General features: G+C 39.7%; 1 protein-coding gene across 9 annotated transcripts in view; it reads right to left on the minus strand.

Annotated features, from left to right (window-relative positions):
* rnf220a (ring finger protein 220a) overlaps positions 1–25,246 on the minus strand; it is a 191,885-nt gene that overhangs the window by 122,284 nt on the left and 44,355 nt on the right. The gene's annotated exons all lie outside the window — the stretch shown is intronic.

Raw genomic sequence — 25,246 nt, forward strand, 5'->3', positions numbered from 1 at the left:
CCCACCAGACGACAAGCGATCAGTGAAAACCTCTGACATGACTGCCACTACCCTGAGGAATTACAACCACTGTGTGTGAGGATGTGTGAGCACAGTAGCAAAAATGACAGAACAAAATAAAAAAAAGGATCAAAAACAGTCAAAGTCAAAAAGTTCATGATACTGGGGTATTTCATACCAGGTTAAGTTCTGCAAAGTGAGCGTAAAACAGTCAGAGAAGTTCAGTCATGAGTTGTACCTGTCAATGAAATTTGTTCCAGTCAAATAAGGGCTATTATCATGTGCTATTACCATTCAGTAGTAGTCGACTATAACACTCCATTTCTGCTCTGTTGAATGGCATGAGACTTTTTTTTTAACAACCAGCCACACAAGTCGAGGCTATTTTTCACTGTGACTTCATTAAAGTCCAAACCCCTTTGACTCTCTGCCACTTCAACTCAAAACTTGACGACCACTTTTTCTTCCATTTCCATTTTATCCATAATTTCGAAGCCCATTTTGTACAAGGTTCATTTTTATATAAAAAATTGTTGACTTACCTAAAGTCAAAAGTTGAAGGAGGAGAGGATGGAGAGCCCCATTTGACCATAGACATAAGAGAAAAAGAACAAAAAATTATAAGTCAGGTGATCATATTAAGTCAATTTTTACTTCAAATCCAAAATTCTATTAACTATGTTTTCCTGAGTATAAGTCACGTTTTTTTTCTTTTTTGCAAAGTTTTGCCAGATTTGCCAGTGCCGACTTGCACTCAGTTGCGACATATGTGTTTGTTTTTTTTATAGCAACAACCACTAGAGGGCACTGTAGGGGTGTGTGTCAGTATTTGTCACAAACAGCGACTCAGTCTTACGCCAGGCTTGGCGGAATTGTTCAAAGGTAACACATAGGATGAAGAATTTTACAGATTAAGTCATTTAAGAAGTTTAGTTGGCGTGTTAGCATGTTCATTAAACTACATTATCTTAATAATTGCTCATTTTTGCGTTAACATTCTAGATTCCTCCGATGTTTCATGAAGCTAAATACAGCTTCAGTCTATTATTGTTATCTATAGTCCAATGTTACTTATAAATAATTTTCTTGTCTTTTATTATGCATTTATATTAGCTACTTTGACTTCTGCTCTGGAGTAGTGATGGGCGATACCAAACTTTTAAGATTTAATTTTAATTTTATTTATTTTATCTCAAGCATTGTTATCCAAAAACAAGTATCAAGAAAAAACTGGCCAACTAACTCAACAACTTTAATTTGCTAGGATAAAAATACAAAACCGTTCTTTCTAAAATCGCCGATTCATGCCATGCTGGGTTGTTGCTAAGGGGAACTAGCAACCTTTCTAGTCATGTGACTAATGGAGCAGCTCATTAAGCTGTGGGCTGTGGGGGGTTCCGCTCAAAACCTTGAACCAAAAATATCTAGAAAGGACACATCCACTTTTATTTTCTCAGTTATTAATTTGTAATTGAAGCTTCAAAAGAGTAGTCGATATGAGAAATTGATATTTTGGTATATTTTAACATCTTGGTATCAATACTCCCATCACTACTCCAGAGCGACTTTAAAGTCCGAAAAACATGGTCATTTCTTGAACTTCAAAAATAGAAAATAAGAGAGCCCCAGCTTCAGTAAACGAGGACAAAAATGGAGACATGTTCTGACTGAGCTGACTTACAACTGTGGTGTGAGAAAAAAACTGTTTAACATGTGTGCTGGTTAAAGAGACGGTCCCACCACTTGCTAACTGCCCCTTGTAGACCAATAAAGAGCGATGGCTGGGTGGAGAGGTATATAAAGTCAAAAAGCAAGTAAAAACAAGAAAAGCCAACCACTCTTTAGGAACCTGACTCTATGGACCGTGATCCTGTGGTGAAAGCAGGAAGGAAGCTGTGATGCTCCTCAGCGGGTAACAGCAGGTGAGAGTGTGTTCTATCAAGTGTAATGTGTTGGTAATAATCTGGTGCTTTTTCTTTTTCTGCTTTAGGGACAAAGCCTTGTTGTGGTTTGAGCAGCAGAGGCCACCTCAAGCTAACAGCTCCTTGTAGAGCCATAAATTTCCCATCATAAACAGGACGCACTGGGGGAGACGGGTAGAGCAAGAAGGTAGAACAGGGTGAGGATAGAGGGGGAGGAGGTGAAAAGAGGTAAAGACAAAGGAAAATAAGGAAGAGGAATGTTTAGACATTAAATCAGAAATATGTAATACCAAGAGACATAAGTGGCTTAATACATATAATCACGGAAAGAATCTAACCATTTTTGTAGTCCTCTATCATCTGTACTCCGTCATCAATGCATGTTTGAATTCTTTCACTACTCACTATAGATTGTACTAAGTAGTGAGTAGTGAAAGAATTCAAACCCAATCTTAAGTGTCAAATTGGAGGTACTTTGAATCATTTGCATCTTTGTGTAGCGCATCAAGTATCCACTAGGGGCATATTGCAAAAGCATAATATATAGCAGTCACTGTTCAATTAGGGGTGAAGTAAATCAACTTTAAACAGAAAAAAAAATAGAAAAATCTGTGGCTGTGTTTCATGATCTTTTTATATTTAATTTTAAAATAGTACACTGGTGGGACAAGATGGCGTCTGAAATCATCAGCCGGAAACCGAAATGATACAATTTACCCTAATCCTAACCCAAAACTGTTCAGAATTGTAGAAAAAAACTTTAATTAAAGCTTAAAATGGGAAAAAAAACGTAACTATTTTAAAATCAATCACATAAAGACAAAAAGGTTTTATTATTGTTATTGTTATAATTAATATTAAAACAGCAGTTCCTCTAGCTGAAATGCTAATATTAATGCTTAAAAGAGCTTGTACTGATTTTTTTTTTATGTGTCTAAAATGAAACTAATATTGACACAAAAATTGCCCCCTTTTCCACCTATAGCTCTGCCCTGAGACAAAATAAAAAATGTGACCACATTTACCCCAATTTACAGTTTAAATGTCTTATATAAAACAGCATTTGTCATCTTTTGTTGTGGATCTTAAAGTTCAATTAAATTTGAATGAAATCTAACAAGCAGAAATTGTAAAGTTGATGATATCAAAGGTAGAGTTACTGCTTGACATTTTAGTCCAAGGTCTGGACCCACATTATAGTTTCCAAGTCTCCAAAAGATTGTATAAAAATGCATTACTAATAGATTTGCTTTTAGTACTAGATTACCGTGGGGTCTATCTAACCCCTGGTAAAAAAAAAAAAAAAAAATAACTTCTATCCTCTTTGTTTTAAATGCTGATATTGTCTTCTTTACTCTCTTGAATTGTTTTTTTCCCATGTTGTCCTTTTCTCTCTTTTCCTCCTCCTTTTTTAAAACACACTGATTAAACATGGTGGCGTATACTTATAGTTCTATTTTACCTTCCGTAAAGGCCAAAGCGCTTTAGTCACTGATGGTGGCAAGGCACTAGCCAGAACACCAGGACCCATCTAGAACTTTTGGATAAACAAAGTGGGAAAAACAAATGCGCTCTTCCTATCAGAGGTTGATCGCTTTACCTATTTGCTAAAAGTACACTGTGCTCATTTTGTTTTACCGTTGCCATTTACTCAATTTCATCTGTTTTTTTCTAATCCAAGACTGACAGATTATAAAAATTTTAAATGTCCAAAGTTGAAACCGTTTGGCTGGTTTGATCATCAACGGCGGCTCTTCGACTCATTTGAATGACATGCCTCAAAGGGGCAACCTTCTTGGCAGCTTGTCAGCCAATCACTTTCCCAGATGGCGACCGGTCATTCAGGAAGTAGGAAGTAGAGGTTTGACCAATGAAAAGGCAAGCCTGGCCCCTTTCGATGACCCGTGACACCCCTTCCTCCCACAAAAATAGACTGTCCATCTGTGGTATCTCTGTGTGCTGAATGACTTTGACTCAGACGAAGTGTCGTAAAAAATTCAGAGACAGCGCCAGACCCTTCCAAACTTAGCAAACGATGCCAATATGTATGTATGTATATCTATATATCTATATATCTATATATCTATATATCTATATATATATATATCTATATCTATATATATATATATCTATATCTATATATATATATATATATATATATATATCTATATATATATATATATCTATATCTATATATATATATATATATATATCTATATCTATATATACACTTGTGTACTTTTTGTTGACAATGACAGCAGGCAAATGTTTTTTGTAAGTCTTCACAAGGTTTTCATAAAGTCTTGCAGGTATTTTGGCCCATTCCTCCATGCAGATCTCCTCTACAGCAGTGGTGTTTTGGGGCTGTCGTTGGGCAATACGGACTTTCAACTCCCTCCAAAGATTTTCTGGGGTTGAGATCTGGAGACTAGCTAGGCCACTCCAGGACCTTGAAATGCTTCTTACAAAGTCACCTCTTTGTTACCTGGGCAGTGTTTTTAGGATTGTCGTCATGCTGAAAGACCCAGCCACAGTTCATCTTCAATGCCTGCCTATTCATTCTTTCCTTTACAGGGATCAGTCATCCGGCTCCTTTTGCTGAAAAACAGCGTTCTTTGGACGCAACACAGCGTCCAAAGAACACAATTAATCTTATAATTGCTCCCACAGTTGATTTCTTCACACCAACCTGCTTACCTATTGCAGATTCAGTCTTCCCAGCCTGGAGCAGCTCAACAATTTGGTCTCTAGTGTCCTTAGACAGCTCTTTGGTCTTGGCCAAAGTGGAGTTTGAGGTGTGGCTGTTTGAGGTTGTAGACAGGTGTCTTTTAAATAGACAACATGATCAAACAGGTGGCATCACTACAGATAACAAGGCGAGGACAGGACATACTGTATGTAAATAAAAACAAATTACATCCTGACACAAAGTTGCAATTGCTGGAATCCTTACATATAAGTTAGCCTCAACTTAAGTTAGTTCTTCACTATTAGTTTTCCTGGTGATTTTTTTCTGTCTTCCTCTTTGCCTTTTTTTTATTCTCACCCACACAACACATAGGAGAACAGCAGGGTGATAGACTTGTTTCAGAACTTCAACAGAAAAGTTCAGTTTTCTTCATACAAATGGAAGCAACTTTATCTTCATCCATTGCAATTTTTACTGTTATAACGTTGCATTTCTTATTATTCTTTCAGATTGTTTTCTAGTAAAATCTAATTTAATGTTAAAGTTTTAATTTTTTTTATTGTATAATCTTATTTACTTTAAAGAAAAGTTAATTTGCTAATGTTTTGAAATGTTAGAGGCCCATAGAATTGAACTAAAACTGCATTATTCAAGTCTGAGATGTAACATCCTCTTAAAGGGACTAAAACAGGCTTTTGAACCCACATATCCATCTGCGCTCTGAATGATTTGTCACCCCAGGGGAGTCTTTACTGCATCTCTTCCCTTCTCTTCTTGACTTTTTTTCTTCATGCGTCATTGCTCATTCTTTCTTTTACTCCTGTCCCTCATCTCTCCTCTGGACCCAGAATGCTTTGAGTTGCTTCCCTGCTGCCTTTGAACTCAGATCAGACGGAGCGTTTTGGCTCGCACACCGCGCGGCCGCCGGTTCAGGTGGAAGAGTTCGTCTGCTGTTTTGATTTCGAGCGCCTCCCGGCATTTCTCTGTCTCTCGCTGCTCTGCTTCTGCAAATGAGACCTGCAAAGGCGCACGCATTTTTTCGACTTCTGCTGACCCCCCGGTAAGATCCTCCCAGCATGGTGAAAAAAATGTGCAGGAAGAAGAAAGAAGAACTAAAATCAGATATTGACATATGTCAAAAGTGAAATGTTTTGACATTGATATATTCAATTTAATTTTGTTCTGGAAGTAAGGCAAAGGCACAGATTTCTCAAATTTTTGCATTTTTCCTTTTTTTCTTTTCTTTTTGCTAAAAAAGCCATAAATGATACTTAATTTCACTTTTTAATGTTTAAAGACCCACTCTGATCATCTTTTGAACCATTTTGAAAACGTTCCCAGTGGTCTTTCAATTACGATTATGCCATTTTTAGCCAATATCAAAAAACATGTAATTTTCTAGGACATAGTTTCTGCAGGGCGGCACAAACTGAAAACTCCACAGTCCATAGTACAAAATAACCCCAGTTTTTTTTTCTTTTCTTGAGGTTAAAAGGTTTTAGCTGGATTGTTGACTCAGGAAAAAAAACAATAGTAATAATAAATTGGGTTAAAATAAAACCACTATAACCCAGAAAATTTGTATTGCATCAAAAACAACCTAAACATATGCATTACCCAAGAATAAGGTTAAAAAAATAACCCTAGGGTTTTAAATGTGCATTCATTCATTAAAAATTCGCCTCAGCGTTGTAGGCGGGACTGTTACTGCGGAACAACCCCACCCCCCTTTCCCCTCTCCATTGCTAAGAGCTTAGAGCAGGGAGCTTGTGGCTCGCCTAGTGTACTTTCTATGTCACAAATACGAAATTTTTCAAACTTCATTTTTTCGTCTGCTCCTGATTTCACTAAATAAATGCTCAGAAATGCTATTTTAATCCTAACTTTCTTTATATATGCCCACTGTCATCAGAAAAATGCTACAAGAACATGTTAAAATACCAAAAAGACAGTTTTCTTCAGTGTGGGTCTTCGTAAAAGAAAGAAAAAATATCAGTTTGTTTTGGGTCATCTGAAAATAAAAGAATAAATAATAAAGAAAGCAGGAGGGAGGAAAACAGGCCTAACTGCTACCTTTTACACCTGTCAGGGGCCGAGTCAACTGTGTTTATGCACACACAAAGAGATCGACAGAGAAAAACAGGCAGCCCCAACAAACAAGCGCTTCAACATCCCAACTGCAATTTTGTGTAAATTTCTCCCAATAAAGAAGCACACACACACGCATGAATTGTAGGCTGTGTATATTGTGCAACTATCATATAGTTGCTGTCAAAGCCAGCTCCAATTATGACCATTAGGAGTCCCATCAAGTCACTAGCTGTCCCTACGCTGCCACCGCCTGCATCTCCCTCCACCTCTCACTCACAGAGCAGACCCTATAATCACACCTCACTTTGTTACTATCAAACACACACACACATGCGGGCACAAGCAAACAGATTGAAAAATGTGTGCACTTTTATCTTATCGTCTTTCTTCTCTCCTTGTGGACAAATGGGTCTTTGAGGGACAAGAAAAAGGAGCATTTTCTCTTTTGCACACAAATAACCGCCACCATGGTGGTAGAAAAAAATCTAAATGTCTCCTGAAAATACCAGCAAATCTACATTTTTACTTTTTTGACAAATTATCCCTCTACATTTCCTGATAGTCAAATCTGCTCAGGTACCTGAGTTTTAATTTTTTCTTGAAAATAAACAAAAACAAATGGTCTTTAGATTTGGGAAGGCAGAAAAACTCCAGAACGCTGAAAGCTGTCTTTCAGGAGGACCACTTCCTGTCAGACAGAGCATGTGTTTAGACAGAAGGATACTACACGTTTGCATGCAGGAAGCTGTAAGCCCAGTAGCCAGAGGCTAGACAGTTCTTCAGCCACCTGTTTCAGTTAAGTGGTAGCTTTTATTTTATGAGTCTGAAATAGCCCGTTACCTTCTAGAGAGACAGGGAGCACCACTAACTTTACTTCTAAGGACTTCCTTTGAGGGTGGGAGTGTTTGGGTTTTAAAGGTGACAGTTAAGAAATTAAATTTTTTACATTTTGGGGGTTAAAAGGTGGTGGGAATAGAGTTCTGGAAATGTTGTTGCTGCAGCTGCAAAACAAGGTGTTGACACATTTTGTTCCCTCAAGAAAAGTAAAAAATAATAATAATCCCACTGGGACCCTTCACGGAGCCCTCCAATTTTTTTCTTTCTTTTTTCCACTGGGCTGTTAGTGGGGGATCCAATTTAATTCACGATTCAAGATAAAATATTCTCAGGCTACGATTCTAAATATGTCTGAATGGTTGCTATACTGTATGTACAATATGTATTTTTACTGGATGTATGAAATTCTAAATAATATTCAGTTACCATCATTTATACCTTTTAGAACAAGAGATCAGGTTCAACAAATCATAGATAAAAACACAAAGATTAAAAAAAAAGAAATGTTATGTGTCACTTCAAACAATGTCACTTCAAAAAAACAAAAGTTTTTCTGTCAACTTCCTGGTTAACTCCAACAGTGAAAAGAATATAAACATCACTGTTGCTTTGTATCATTTCATAACAAATACTGAAAATGTTCTCTGCAGTTTTTCCATCCTCAAAGTTAAGCTGACTATAATTACAGGCGATGACAAGAAGATGGTAAATGAAGACACACCTAAAAAGAGATAAGATAAGATGAACTTTATTAATCCCCGAAGGGAAATTTATGAAATTAAAGAAATGACTAAAGGACTAAAAAAACACTCACATTAAATGAATGCAAACAGTGTTTCTTTTTTTCTATCTTCAAATACCGAAAACTCCAAAACAACCTGGCTGCAAACAACAAGATGACAACCAGACATCATTATTCGGAACAGAAAGTTCACGTTGTACCCAAAGACCCAATATCGGTTGAAAAAGACTTGGGGATGAAAGAGATGACTTTAACTGGCGACCCTAACAGTTACATTTTTTTCTCTTTTTTAAACAATAAACCTTTAACATCAGATATGTCTCCGTCCAAACCTACAATGTCCTTTAACTCACCATAACTTTTTTTTTAACTTTTATAATTAAACTGAACTTTAGTTTCACTTTTCTTCATCTACGAAAAACACTTGATGGCTTCGCTGACACTTTGATAATATATATGTATGTCTGGCGACATTAGCACTTTTGGTTTGTTTCATTAATGCACAAGTCCAACATTATTATGTGGTAATTGAATTGCCTGAATTGTATTTTTATTTTTCCTACACTCTACTTAAAGGCTGCAAATCAGCAATCCCGAATGTGGCAAATACATACTTGGTTACAGATCGCGGAGATCTGAGTGTTTGGATAGTCGCTACAGCCCTTTTTAGCACCCAGAAATTGTTGCTGTATGGAAAAAAAATTAAAAAAAAAGATAAAAGACAAGGGAAGTGAAAAACTAAACTCCAGGAAAGAAAAAGTACCATGCCGAAGCATCGCAGCAAGTGGTAATAGAGCCAACACAAATGCACATCCACTGACACATACAGGTGCAGCCCCCTGTAGAGTCCCTGTGTGTGTCATTAGGGCTATCAGGGCCACTCTAGAAGGATTAGAGGACTGTTAGAAGAACAAGGCTTCAAGCACACACAGTGACAGCTCACCACTGAGTTGTCTACACACTGCTGGACACCAAATCCCAGCTCATAGATGTGTGTCCGTGTTTTTGTGTGTGAAAGAGAAGCGAAGCACGTGCCAGCCTCTAGTATGTCATGCTGTGAGTACTGAGCAAAGATATCAGTGTACTGCTGAGCTGCTCACACAACTAAGCCATCTCACACACTCACACATGCGGAGTAAAAAAGGACCGTGAATTCCCGCTTTATCCATTTCTGTTTAACTCTTGGATTTCATAACGGATTTATAGTTTTAATGCAAATTTTGACGAAAAGTGAAATTTCGGGTAAAACAGAGGCTTGTTGTTGTCGAGGGAAAAAGAAAAAAGTCCAATAACAGCCATATAAGAAAGGATTTCCTCTTCTTTTGATGCAATCAAACTGTTCATGAAAAAAATAGCACGGATCTTTTCTTTTTTTTTAATTACAACAAAGTGGACTCAACCAATCAGCACCATGTATCAGCATCCAGCAGCTCTTTGTTTGACTCTTCTTTTACCCTTAAGCTGCTTAAAAGGGTAACCCAACCACTTTAACGCTACATTAACACCAGGGATGTGACCTGCGTTCAAGAATGGTGTTCTTGAACATACGCTGTTCACATCGGACTGTTGTTAGCAGTCCCCCACCTACAGCTGGAAGAGGCTTCATGAGAAAGTTCAAAAGTCTTTCTCCAGCCTTTTTCTTTCATAGCTCTATTCCGAAATATGAAAGAATTGGTGTCTTATGGCCAGGCACAACCCTAAATTATTTTTTCCTCCTCCATGATCAATTTTGAAACGTTTTGCACTTCTATGAATTAGAAGGGACGCCATTGATATGTCACTACAAGGGGCGTGTATTGGCAAGAGTCTGGCAATACAATATGTATCCTGATACATAGCTCATGATACGATACGTATCGCGATATTGAACCGGAACACAATTTCATTATTTTTAGGGAGTATGACTTAGAAAAAACCTCTTCCTGAATATTAATACGCCTTTCATTGTAATAAGAAAGAGATCTGCCAACTAGCAGTTGGGGGTTTAAGTGGAAAACAAGAGTCAGACACTGAAGGACGCTCATAAACAATTAAATAAATATTGTTTTGACAGCATTTTGAAATGATACAAATATTGCCAATTGAAATATCGCGATACATCACAGAAACAAATTTTCTCTACACTACCAATTCTGAGTCTGATTGGTCAAATTTTAAACTGGTTTAACTTTCAACGCACGTTCAATGTACACATAAACATGATAGTTTCTAACGCGGAAACCTGAATCACGCATTAATGCGCGTCTATATAACCTTTTTTCATTGAAAGTGGTCACTTGAACGTTTGTTGTCTAGGCCGCAATGAAGGTAGCCTAAGAGGTGTAAAAATAGGTAGTAGAGGAGTCAAAGGATCCTGAAATCAAGAATGAAGGGAAAGACAACACAATAAGGAGGAGTAGCGGGGGGGGGATGTGGAGGGGATGGAGCCAATAGCAGCAGCAGAGTCAATGGGTTGAAGTCTGGACAAAAGGAGTTGATGTGTGTAGCTCTTTTCAATAATACTGTTTGTGTGTGTGTGTGTGGGATGTACTACACCTCTTTGAGGGGTAGTTTAGGGTGGGGTGAAGGTTTCGGGTGCATTAAGCCCCCTTATACGAAGCTGAGGGCAGCCACATGAGCCAAGGGGATGGCCATTTCGCAGCTTTCACTGAGAGAGGGCAGTGGGAGGCGGGGTCGAGGATCTCTCACTGGTGACTATTTCCACCTCTCCTTTTTTTTTTTGGACCATTCTTTGGCTCCTTTAGTAGCCTTTCTTTAGAGTTAATACAGCCTGCAGCTGAGGGGTAGGATGCTTTAGCGTTGGTGGTGGGGAGCACTTTAATGCCAAACTAAAACCCCTTCATCCCCAAAGGATTTTAATACTTTCCAAAACTGCCGGAGCACTTCAACTTCAAAAACCCAACTGAGAGACACAGAAAAAAGGAGGATGATGTGTTTTGTCTGATAAATGAGTATTTAGTAAAGATGCAAACTGATGAGTTCATGTCAAACGCTTTCCAATTAAAAGTCAGTTTTCTAATGTTTTTTTTTTTTTTTTAACTTGTCCCGTCCAACAGCTAGGCAGACAGATGAGAGCTGAGGGCCTCTTGTGTTGGACATATTTTACTTTAACAAGAGGGGTTATTAATCTTCAGACAAACCAAAGGTATGTCTGAATAAACCCCTTTTGTAATTGAGGCCAAACTTTATTAATTTCAATCATGTTTGAAAATCTTTGGTGTTGGACCGGACGGAAAAGGAAAGAGGGGAAGAAGAGAGAGGGACGTTAGAGAGAGGGGGGGGTAGGAGGGTGATAATAGGAGGGGAAGGGGGGTAAGACCATGAAGCAGCATAAAGCAACAAGTTTACTGGTTGTTTATCATTATGGTAAGGTTCAAATGTAGCACAAAAAGGGCGGGGCCTATCCACACACACACTCAAATGTTATAAACACACCTGCTAGCTGCAAAAATGTCCACCTGTCGACATGTACACAAAACAGATAGTGTTCACACGCATACTTATGCCTTAAAACCAACTAGTGTGAAATATTTCAGTCATTCAATCATGCAAACTGTTAGTGCAAAGGTGAGCTAACACCCGTGCTCAGGTGAGTGTTTATGTTCTTCTAAAATGGATGGTGGAACGTGACAAGAAGGAGGGAGAGTGCCCAGCCATCCCCACCCCAAGACCCCCACCGCAGCAGCAGCGGCAGCCGAAATCCCCCCAACGCCACACGGGAACCGGCAGGGAACAACCGCCGCCCGGGCGACCAAGCCCGCCACCCAGGCCAGGGCCAGCAGGACCGCCGCAAGGCCCCCAGAGCCAGAGAGTAGGGAGGCACGGAGGGAAAGAGAGGGCCGCCCCAGCCCAACCAGGAGAGCAGCCCCCCCGCCGCGCCGGGAGCGCCCAACGCAGGGCCCCACCGGAGAAGGACGCCCACAGCCCCAGACGAGCACCCCACCACCACCCAGGAGTTCCGGGCATCCCCCCGCCCCCACCCCAGGTACGAGCCAGGACCCCCCCAAGGGAGACCCGCTCCGCACTCCAGGCAGCCATCCGCCCGGCCCACGGTTGGTCCAGGGAGGAGCAAGGCAGGGGCCCGCCGCCCCCGCCCAGGAGGGGGAACCCCGGGGAAAAAAGAGGGCCCACAAGGGGTGTTATAAATATGGCCCGACCAGGCTCGGCCATGTTGGAAGTTTGGCGGGGCCCAGCGCTCAGGGGCAAGGACCAGGACCCACCCCCCAGGGACACGAACACCCCCGGCTCAGGTGTAATATGAACCCCCCCACCGTGCGGAGAGAGCACCGCCGGGCCCAGGGAGCCAGCACCCAAGGGACACGGCTGCCTTCGCCAAGGGGCCCGCACCCCCCACCAGGGAAGGGGTAGGGGACAGATGGACCCAGGTCCCACCTTCCTTGCAAAATGTGTGTGCGTGTATGTGTGTTTGAAAGGGTGTGTGTGTGCATGTGTGTGTGTTTATGTTGGAATGTATATGTTGAAGGGGGAGGGGTGTGTGTACTAAGGGGGGTGCAGTTAAAATTGGCGAGTAGGGCACTAAGGGGACATCTCCTGATTACTCACAGTGATGTCCCCTCACCCTCCCCACCAAGGGGCCCTAAATGTTTAAGGTGCGGTTAAAATTGGCGGGTAGGGTGCCAGGAGGACATCTGCTGCTTGCTGGCAGTGATGTCCAAGCACCCCCCCTACCAAGGACCCTACATGTCCTTGTTTTTTTTGCTTAGTTTAGATGTGTGGAGGCAGGGGTGTCAAACCCCTTTTACCGAGGGCCACATCAGCAAAGAGGCTGTCCTCAAAGGGCCAGAAATAACTTATACATGTGACTAATTGTAATGAAAAATAAACGTAACTACTCTTTGTCTAGTTGCCCAATCCGACATTTCAAGTCCGATTCCCCCTAGATATGAATAAATACATACCAATTTTTGTTTTTTATTTTAAGAAATTAAAAACTTGTATGCTCTCGCGGGCCACATAAAATGACATGGAGGGCCACATTTATTATTTTTGTTCTTTCCTCCTCTAAGGTTAGATCAATTGGGGCAAAGCGTGACTGTTGCAGGGACACAAAAAAGGAAGGCAAGCCGGAGGATTCAAGTTCAGAACATGCACAGTAACTTAAAAGCACAAGGGACAGCAGGGAAGCAGGAAACAACACCAACAACTGGAAAAACAGACTAGAAACAACAAGGACAGACCAAGCTTGACAGTTCAACGCAAGCGTTTTGTGCCAACCGCACGACATCATTTATGGCATCTGATGTTTTGTAGCCTCACCTGACTAAAGAGGCCTTTGAAGCTGGAGAGTCAAAGGCAAAAAAAAACGGGATGAAGCCGGAGCAAAGAGCGGAAAAAAGGGGAACAGATGAGAAAAGAGCACACAGAGGCGAAGCAGCTTGTCTTAGCTGGTGAATGGCGATTTGTATCCCTCACATTGAGTCAACAGATTAGCAGCAGAGGAAGCTTAGTTATTCCTGGCCTCCCTCATTTGATGTTTCTGGAGGCCTAATTTGATTTTTCACCTCCCATTGTTTCAGCACTGTGTGCCCCTAATCCACTTTAAAGTGGGGACGGTTTTTCTCCTTTCTTGTCTTTCTCTCACTGTTTCATGTTTCATCTTTTCTTTTGGGACTCTCTTCCTGTCCAAGAATGCTCCTTTTGACCAGTCCCTGGAAAGTTGACTTCATTGGCAACATTTCACGTTTGTTCGACCTTATAAAGTCCACTACATCAAAGAATTGACTTACAATTCAAAATTTCTTTTGGAACTACGATGTTTTAAAAAAATAATCCACAAAAAGTATCAACGAGATATAGATCGTATCAATTGTTGAATTATTTAGTATGTTTTTGCTCACAAGAATGTTTATTCAATATGCAAAAACATGAACGAGTGTTCAGAAAAAAAGAACCTTAACTACCCACTGTCTCAAATTTTATACAGATATTTTTAGCGTGGTGTTAAGAGTATTATCAAAATGTTAATTATCAAACTGTTTTTGCATTGTCTCAAAACTTCAATTAGTCATTTAAAATACAGAATGATATAAGTTATTCTTACCATAAAGTTTAAAAAATTAGCTAATCTTTTCCCGCCAAAAGTGTCATGGAAGCACCCGTGTTAAAATAAGCAGGAAAAGCCCTTCTACTGCCCCTAGTGGGATGATGATGAACTACAGGGCAATTTTGATCGTGCTAATGGGATGGGGGTCTCAGAAAAACATGTATCAGGGATAAAGCAGATACTAAGTGGTCCACATGATGTTTTTCTGTTACACTGATGGGTCACCATGGGTTCTTATGGGTTAATACCAAGAATTCGGCTTGCTTTACTAGATATATTTTCATTAGTCAAAAATTTGTTTTCACCTAAAACAGCACATTTTCTAATAAATATAAGCTTGCTATTAGTTAGATTATACATTTAAAAAAGTTTAAATGTGAAAAACCCTTTGAATCAAAGTCTAACATCTGTGACACTGAAGTTTCCTTAAAAAAATGACTTTCTCCCTGTCTTCCCTCCTCCACCCCTCCCAGAGTTCCCAGTAAAGAAGAGGAAGAATGCCCCAGCAGCGATGCATGTTCCATTGTTCACGCTCTGCCTCCAATTTGCTCTCCACATTCTGCGGCCTCTGCCGAGACGTTACGCCGGCTTAAGGAACAAATCGCACACACAAAAAAAAGAGGATGGGGGGGGGGGGGGGGGGGGCGTGAAAGAGGGGTGGGGGTAGCCGGGAAAGGATAGCGAGAGCGGAGAAGAGGGATAGGAGGGAGGAGGAGAGTGGCTCTTCATGGCAATGCAATTACATTCTGTGTTGGGAGCCGTCGGGGTTTTGTGGCCGCCTCGCCGGCTTTTTCTCTGTCCGTCACCCTCTGTACTTTAGCGGTGGGGCTAATAGCCATAGCCACGGCGATTTCTACGGTACATGACATTAACATGGTAGCGTGTCGCCGACAAAAGGATTCAAAGGGACTTAGAAAAAGAGCAGCGGTTTCGCCTGGTTAAGTAGGCCTCAACCTGCCAAGACTGCAAGACAGACAGACAGCTAGTGTGTTTATTACCCAAACCACCTAGGGAGACAGCAAGAGAAGACAGCAGAGGAGGTCCGTCAGACAGCGGCAAGTTACGAGTAACTTTACACATGCACAGCTGAAAGCTGAGAGAATGAAACCTCTTCCTTCCCATCTCCCAAAAACAATATAGACACCTGCATTGACGCCATGAAATGACACAACACTAGCTGGCCAAATGGGTTGGGTTTCATTTGACATACAAGTAAATATTTCCACACACGATCAAGGACACCAACTGGGACAGCTGTCTGCTCCCAGTGTTGCTCTTCAGAGGGCCAGAAAGTATTAGATATGGCTGTGCAGCGATGAGAAACAGGTGACTGCTTTAATAAAACTGCACAGTAGCCGTGAGACAGTTTATACAGCAGGAGATAGAAAGAAAAAAAAACTGCTGTGTTACTTTATTGTGTTTTTTTTAACTGAGCTCTAGATATAACATCAAAAAAAAAATTTAGAAACTGTTCCATAAAATTAAATATTTGTGGCCAACGGTGTTCACCAAAATTTGCATTTTGTGCACAAAAATTAGTATTTTAGTACCATCAACTCCTACAACTAATAATGTGGCCGAATAACAATTGTATTTTGTCGGCACATATTTGCATTTTGTGCCCACAACATACTAATTTGTCCTCAAAAAATGCTAATATATGTACATAAAATGCTCATTTCTGCCCAAAAATACTAGGCAAATTTGTGCACGTAAAATACTAATTTGTTACTACAAAATGCTCATTTGGGTGCATAAAATACCAATTTGTACCCACAAAAGGCTTATTTGTTACTGCAAATCCTACAAATCCTAATTAGTGGGAACAAAACCCTAAATTGTGAGCACAAAATGCTAATTTGTGCCAATAAAATACAATCATGTGTGTACAAACTACAAAATTGTGGCCACCAATTACTAATCTGATGGACATATTTGTTTTGTATTTGTTCTTTGAATGTCATGTCCAGGGCTCCGTAGTTTTCCTACATTAAGAAAGGTAAACTCAGGCTAAATGGGTATTTCTTGTTTGTTCTGAGCAGTAACTGAGACCAATGCCTAATCGTCTTACATTTTTTAATGAAAATGACAAAAACAAAAGGTTTCATCCGTCTTTCTAAAAGATCCTACTATAATAAAACTATATCACAGCTTTTCCTGTACTTTGAGGAGAATATGTCCAAAAGAATAATAACAAGATTAGTATGCTCCTGCTTGGATATAGATAGGAGTGATGCTTTTTGTCACGGGAGCGTACAACCTCGTTGACGGATGTGCAAGGTGAAAGCGGGGGCAGAGGAGCAGAAGGCAGAGTTAGTCAGTGACTGTGGGTTTGATACAAAAGACTTTTCCAAGGGAGAGACTTTTGAGGCACAAAGAGGGAAAGAAATGGCACCCCAAAACGGCCGCCTGAACACAGAGGAGGAGGAGGTGGAGGAGGTGGAAGAGGGGGCCAAAGGCGAGGGTAAACTCCCACATTCACACACACACAAACACCAAGGGATCCCCTGGTCCATTGAAAAAGCCATCTGTGGCTTGGAATGGGTGTCCGTGTGTACAAAAAGATTTCAGTTTTAATTCTTGCACCTCCCAAGTGGGCGGAGCAAAGAGGATAGCGAGAGGAGAGGGGCTCAGAGTGAATGGTTCTACTTCTGGGTCCTATTGGTTTCTTTAAAAAAAAAAGAGAGACTAATGGAAGGGGTTAGGGACCGTAAACAAATAGATGAGATATACGAAGGGTGTGTAGGGCCCCTGGATTGCTACACAGACCAAATTACACGGGCCGAAGAGGAACGGACACACCTATTTGGATGACAAAAAACTCTCTGAAATCTGGCTTTAGGACCAGCTTAGGAAATCCACCATGTCCCACTTGTAAGACAAATACAAGACCAATGACTTTAATGCCCCAATTGCAGCTTTACAATGTGCTTTTATTTTGAAAGTCATTTTTGATTTCTCTAAAATCATTAAAACGTTTGTTTTTTAGACTTCAATGATAGTATCTTCAAATTTTGCCCTCTTCACCCCCTCCCCTTCTGCTGCCCCCCCCCCCCCCCCATCTCTTTTTTTTTGTCCCCCTCTCTCCAGATTGAGTGCTTCCATTTCATTTGCTCCCCCCTCCGTGTCAATTAATTAAGTGCAGGCCTTTCTTTGGCTGTGCATGCCAATTAGCATGAGATAAATATGCATTAGTCAAATTATCTCTTCTTGTCTTCCAATCCCCCCCCCTCCCCAACGCTCTGACCCCTATCACCTCTGTACCCATGTTAACATTCATTTGCATCATGAGCATCTTTAAATGCGTGTTAATTAGACTCAGGTATTAAGGTTTACCTTGATACACGACCCGAACGACGTGCTCAAGTGCTTTTTCCTTCCACGGGTGGAAGCCTGGCATTCTTTAATTGCATTAAGGCTTGAAAAAAGAAGAAAAGTTTGCCAAAGTGCACAGGGAAACATTCTGATAGACGTGAGGCAAGCTCGACTTGAAATTCTTTTTTTCTTTTTAATATCAAATAGAAAAGCATAAGTGCTGTTAAACTGGGACTGAAAAAAAAGTGATCCTTTCCAATAACATCATGGCAGTGGCCTTCTCCAAACTTCCTGCAAGATAATCAAATAATGGGCCCAGAAGTCGATTTTCTCTAATAGGCGTGGGGGCAATTCAAACGATAGACTTCATAGCATTACATCACTCACAGAGCACTCTGACAAGCCATTTACTGACAATGAATTACCTCACTGCCCATAAAAACGAAACTAATGTGAAATATCACATATTTTAATCAACTTGGAGGAGGGGAAAAAAGTATTGCTCTTCTCAAATATTTGGACCCAGGCCGAACATTTTTGGAAACAAACCTTAATTAAATTAACATGGGGCTATATTTGATTTGTGCCTATTAAAAACTCTGAGCTTTATGGTGTAATTCCTAAAAAGCCTTGCAGGGGGGTTAATGACTCACAAGAGAGGACGGCGTGGGTTCTTTAATTACATTTGGACGCTGTTTTATTGTCGAAAACTAAATTCAGGAAAGTGACTCTTCAACAGGTTGCAGGTGGCCTTAAATCAAAAGAGGATCCTGGGTAAAAAAAAGGACACGCACGCTTTCATTTACTGGTTCTGTAAAGCTAAATGAGGAGAGGAGCAGGATGGATAGTGGGGCTGCGCCTAATGCGTTCCCCTCCAGCGCATATATCTTATGGTGTGGAGAGTTATTCCAATGTGGACTTACTCTTAAAGAAATCAGTTATTTCAAAAAGAAGCTGATGTCATTTTACAGCTGAAATTAACGCTCAGACTAAAGCTACGCTCACATCACCCTCAGCAACGCACGTTCAAGCGGCCACTTTCAATGAAATGTCAATGTAGACGTTAAGAAATGCAGGTATTGGGCTTCCGTGTTCAAAACTCTTGCGTACACGAGTAGCAACACCAGTTTTTATGACTATTTTCGGATTCACATTTGAAATGCAAGATCTAATCAAGATTTTAATTTGCCTTCCGAGTAAACTATTTAGGAAAGACCCCTCCTGAACTCTAGTTGGGGGGGGTCCAATGGCTAAAATAAAAGGGGGAGGCCCTGATGGAGAATGAATGCCACCACCCAGTAGGCCGTGAAATCAGAAACCTTTGCCAACAAGACAGCCACCCGCGCACCAGCGGGTGCGTTTGTAAGAGTTTGTGTGTGTGGTAGGGCTCCTCCAGGGAAAGCGCAGTCATGCAAAGTATCACCCTGCTCCTCCTCCTGCTGCCTCCTGTCACTCCCTGTCCTCCCTTGCTCTCAGACTTCATCCTCCATGAGCGTCTGACTGCTTCTCAGTAGAGGAATCACACACAGACCGGTTGTTTATATGTCTAATAAGTTGCATAGCAGCAACCCAAAAAAAAAAGAAAAAAGCTTAGATGGGTGAAAAGTAATTTATTGCAGCAATTTTTTTCATTTTCCCAAAGTAACACTCTTTTTGAAAGTTTTAGAATAGACATTGTTTTGCTGTATAAAAGTTCTAAACTAAAAGCAGCTTTTTGGACCTATAGTAAGACGAACTTAAGACTTTGCAAAGTTTTTGCTTATTAAGTGAAGAAATATATAGTTTCAGAATAGACATTGTTTTGCTGTATAAAAGTTCTAAACTAAAAGCAGCTTTTTGGACCTATAGTAAGACGAACTTAAGACTTTGCAAAGTTTTTGCTTATTAAGTGAAGAAATATATAGTTTCACTTGAAAAAATGTTTCAAAAGAATTTAAAAAATACAGAATACAGGATGTTTTTCTTGTGTAATAAGTAAAAATCTGCCAATAGAACAAATAGAATTTGTCTTGGTAAGATTTCCTAAAATAAATTGGGAATTCCTGACCTTTTTAAGCAAAATAAATCTTGAAATCAGAAATAAACACTCAGATTTATATATATTTCTCTGATAATTGGAAATGTTAACCCCATGGTGCCTGAAGTATTTCTAGCTATGGAAATAAAAAAATAAAAAAATAAAAAACTGATTTTACTTTGAAGTTGATGCAAAATTAAGGTAATTTTGGAGCCGATGCATATCTGTGTCAATAGGCATCTAAGCGTTAAGTCTTTAAATAAGCGTATGTTGTAAAAATAACGTTTTTTTTTTCAAAGTAGGTACATTTAAACACATATATACATATATGCTTATACTTACTTTTCTTTGAATGGAAAACACTTTCCTGCACTGCAAAAACTGAATCCTAAGAAAGTGAAAGTAAACAAATCATCTTATTTTGTGTTTTGCAAGAAAAATAAACTTATCAGGTAAATTTTTCAAAAGCAAAAATAGTTTGATTAACATGTTTTATGGTGTAGATTTTTCTTCTTAAAATAAAACTACTTGGTATTTATTTTTAACTCATAGGGAGATATTTTATTCTTGCTTATTAACAAATATTTGCAAATGGGGGGTAAAAAATTGTACTTTCTCCTAAGGAACCTGTTTTTGCTGTGAACGCCAGCTCCTCCATCTTTCCCAAACTCTTTTCTTCCCAAACTTCTTTTTCCTTTCTCGGCTCATTCTCTTTCTCACTCTCACTCTCACTCTCAAAGGGGTACTTAATAAAACTCTGAGTCTGGTCTCAGAGCATTTGGTGTGTTTGGATCTGTGTGGGACACAGAAAAAGCCTTTTTTTTTCTTGTTTTGTTTCTCGCTTTTTCTAAAGGGTACTTAATAAAATCTTAAGCACTGCAACACAGAGTCACAATAGAAGCGCACAATCGGGCCTTCAGTTCATTTGACAGGAAAGGAACTGGAAGTTTTTACCAGTTTAGCATTCAACAGGTTGGATAAATAAGTAATTAAGTATTGTTTTTCCTTCGAATTTCTTGAACGGATTATAAAAAAGTTGGTCCCAGATAGAAGTTGAGTTACAAAAGCTTGCACTTTAATTTTAGAGATCTAAAAATTAAATACATTAGAAAAATGTCCTTCTCTAAACAGGTTAAAAATTTAGCAAAACATTGGTTTTTCCTAGTTATAAGTGAAAAAAAAAAACATTTAAATAAATTGGGGTGTTTGACATTAGCTAAGAAGACTCATATTTAGTTATATTATTCTAGTAATTGTAAATATTGTATTGTAAAATAAGCAAAAGGAGGCATTAACCAAACAAGAATATTCTGCATGGGGTGCTGGGAGAGGGGTAGAAGTCTTAGGAGAGTGACAAATGGAGAGTGGACGACCATTATAAAAGAAGGGATCAAAAATATGTATTAGTGTTATTATTAATAATAAAACCATTTTTTTTAGCTGTTGTGCTATTACTAATGCTTAAAAGAGCTTATATTCTTGATTTAAAAAGAAATCTTAATTATTTTAATAATTTATTTTTTTGACATATTTATCCTAAAGTGGTTGAGTCACATAAAACTTTCCAGTTTCTATTCAGTCAAGTCTTTTTCTTGAAATAAGTACATGTCCTAATATAACAGGATGTTTTGGTCACTTTATTCAAGATTTATTATCTTAAAACAAGTCCTCTCAATGTAAAGTTATTAAAGTTCGTTTTGTTTTATATTGAGTAAAATTAGATCTTTACACCTGTAACTAGACACAAAAAAAGACTGAGACTAAGTTTTTGCAATATACAATCTGGGGACCTTTTCAAAATAAAAGTCTATTTTGTACAATAATATAAGCTCATGATTGAATTAGCAGCATGCCCGTTTTGTATGTGGGCAAAAATGTTATTTTACTTCTCTCCCACTTCTTTATCTTTTTTAAAATCTTGTGAAAATCTTTTTTATTAATAAAGAAAAAGATAAAAAAACATGTTTTTGTTGACATTTAATACATTTTGTGGAATTTTTAAAGACAAGAGAAAACTAAACCTTTTAATATGCCCATCTGAGTAAGTAGATTCAAACAAGTAAAATTAGAAGTAAAATTAAAATGAGTTAGGGTTTCATCCTTTGAGAAGGATTTGGTGACTGAGCAAACAGAAAATAAAATGTTTATTCTGAATCTCCTAATCATTCTTGGGGGTTCAGGGGTTCATCTGTCAAAGCCAAATCTGGGCTTCCTTCCTGTAAGAAGATGAATGACTTTGCTATTAATGAAACTCCTCCCCAGGATGAGAAATTAATCAAAGATAAAGTGGGAGGAAGAGGATATTAAAAGTTTAAGTAGGGCGAAGTAATTAATTATCCACATATCTCAGAAAGCAATTGACAAAGATAAACTCACTGAAATTAAGATTTGTTTCTCCTGTCCTGGTGTGTGTGTGTCTGTGGGGGGTGGGGGGGGTGGGTCTGCCGGGGTTGTGGGTCCACTATCGGAGATTTGGCAGGTTGGGGTGTCCACCGAGGCAATCGGTGGTTGCCCTAATTGGGCGGCTGCCTCAGTCCCCTCAGTGCCTGACCAGAGCTCTCCCAGGGGCGACACTTGGGGGCGGGGCCTGGGCTTGTTCCTGGGGGGTGTGGGGCCTGGGGGGTCGGCTCTTTGAGCGATGGGATCCCTGGGTTGGGGGAACCTGTGTGCTTGGACATCACTGCCAGCAAGAAGAAAATGTCCTCTCACTGCCCCACCAATCAGTTTTCACTGCACCTTAGACATTTAGGGCCCCTTAGTGGAGAGGGTGCTTCGTTATCACTGTGAGCAGTCAGAAGATGTCCTCTCAGTGTGCCACCCGCCAATTTTAACTGCACACTTTAGTACACACACACTTTGCCCCACAATATACACTCCATACAAGGAGTGTATTAGCATAAAAGGAAGGCGGGACCTCTGATCTCCTGTACCCTACCCCATCCCTGGCAGGGAGAACCGGTCGCTCTGCAATGGCGGCCATGTCCATTGGGTGCTGGCTTTCTAGGCCCTGCGACCCTCTCTTCACACAGGGAGAGGGATCCCTCAGTCCTCTGGCAAGACCATGAGCCGGGGATCACATGGCATCTGAGCCTGGGGGTGTCCGTATCCCTGTGGTGTGGGTAATAGTCCTTGCCCTTGAGCACCGGCAGTCCCCAAAACTCCTGGGTGGTGGTGGTGGACTGCTCATCTGGGGGTAGGGCTGCTCTCCCAGGGCGGGGCCCCGCGTTGGGTCCCCCGGGCGCGGCGTTGGGGCTATTTTTCTTTTCGGGCTGAAGCGCGCACTTTCTGTTCCCCTGTGCCTCCCTGCTCTCTGTCATTGGGGGCCCCTGTGGCGGTCCTGCTGCCCCTGGCCTGGGTGGCGGACGTGATTGTCCGGTGGGCGGTTTTCCTCTATCTACTTTTAGATTCCGTCATGCTCCCCAGAAGAACATAAACACTCACTCGTGCACAGGTAGCTAGCTCACCTTTGCACAAATAGATTGCGTGACTAAATGAAATGTTTGACATGTATTAGTCTGAATGTATAAGTATGCATGAGTAAACCGTTGTTGAATTATGTCCATGTTTACCTGTTTGTATATGAACATTATTAGAGCCAACAGGTATGTTTGTTACATTTGAGTGTGTGTGTGGACAGCCCCCGCCCCTTTGGGATTTATTATACATCTAAGCCTGACAGTAATGATTATAAACTTCCAGTAACTACTTGCTTTATGATTCTTTAAGATTTTACCCCCTCCAACATCCCTCTCTCTTCTACCCTGCTCTTCTTTTCTGTGCGGTCCAACAAAAAACGGTTACAAATATAATTAACATAAATTAAGTTTAGTCTAAATTAGAAAAGGGGTTTATTCAAATATACACCTTGTGTGTCAATTTTATAACCCCATATTGTAACACTAAAATATGTCCAACACAAATATGCGTTTCTCCATATGCACTGTCGAAAAAAAAAAAAAAAGGGAAAAACACCAGGACTATGTGAAGGAAGACCACAAATAGAAAAAGAATAGAAAAATGAAGGAAATAAAAAGGGAAATTAAGAAAATTGAAGGTAAAAGGGACGTTCATTTCCTAATTTTTTTAAAAGATGCTAAATTAGATTTCAAATAAAAGAATAATTGCGAAAAGGTATGGAATTAGAAAATTAGAAAATTAAAATATATATACATACATACATACAATCTTCTCCAGCTTCTCTGACTGCTTGCTTTCCCCTCACTGTTGTATTATTCAGGACCCCTTCTGCAGCACGCTTGATTAAGTTTTTATTTCTGCAAATTACCATTCTCGGAAATGCACCACGCTACTGAATCACAAGCTACAAGGCGGAATACCTGCTATCGAATGCAAAGAAACAAAATGTGCAGGAGTCGGCACAAATGATGATGTTACGGCCTAATCATCTCTTTGTATTGTTGCCGTCATTATGCATTGGAAAACTCTTTGTCAACACTGTTAGCTCCTCAACATCCATGTCAGTAAAACATTGTGCAATTGAAATGCAAATTAGAAACTAATGTCAACACAGTCACAAACACGGGAAGAGATGAAGGGATAGACTGTGAGGAGGAGTAAAGATTGTTTTTTGTGTTTTATTTCTTTGTCTCTAATAGTTATTGGCCATCGATACCATTTAAGAGGACAATGGGCAAAAGACCAAATAATTTGCACCCTTTCAAAGTGCAATTAACATAAAAGCACTCAAGTCACTTTGAAGGCATTGGGAGTCTCGACTGTAACCAAATTTTGCAGTAAAAAAAAAAAAGAAAAAAATTTCTGAAAGAAAATGAAAAAAATAAAAAATTTGAAACAGGAAATAAAGATTGGGCAACCTTAAAAGGCACGGTGTAATACATATGTCCGGATTATGTTTTTAAAGAAAAGGAAACGAGGACAAATACATTTGTGTGGTTTTGTAAGAATGTTTGAGTTAGAGCATCACTTAAAGAACATCTGTATTAATCGTTTCTAAAGAGAAAATTATAAAACGGCTTTTACATAACTGAAAAATAACTGGATTTAGCTGTATTGTAATTAATTTTGCTTAAAGCAGTTTCCTTCTTTTACCCCACTGCATTTACTTTCATTACTAGTTTCCAAAAAATGTTTTGGGTTAATTGTGTTGACCTGGCTCCAGTTACTTTGTTCTCAAAGCTGTCCTAAAGTGAGTTAAATGAAAAAAATGTTTTTCTATTCCAAGACTGTTGTATCTTTTTTTATATATATTAAAACCTTTCAGTGTTTTGTGTAATTGCTGAATAAATCTTTCTGAATAAAGAAAACATAACTTCAGATTTTTTTTCCTTTTTCCCCATTAAAAAATAAAAATAAATCTTGACTGAGAAAGATGCCTATAAACCTCCACTTGATGACCCTATTGGAACATTTCTTTTAAGTTTGTGGAACAGGTGGTCAAACATGAGGATTCTGGAGTGCTTAGTGGGACATCCTGCCTGCAGCCCATCATGACAGTGATCAGCGTCCAGGCGTGTTTCTCCTGAGGCGACGCAGGCAGCAGTTAGGGAAATAATGGTGGTTAAAATGAAAGAACATGTACGTTTTGACC

This window comes from Oryzias latipes, chromosome 17 (assembly GCF_053564925.1).
Source record: "Oryzias latipes strain Hd-rR chromosome 17, Olatipes_Hd-rR_3.1".
Lineage (NCBI taxonomy): Eukaryota > Metazoa > Chordata > Actinopteri > Beloniformes > Adrianichthyidae > Oryzias > Oryzias latipes.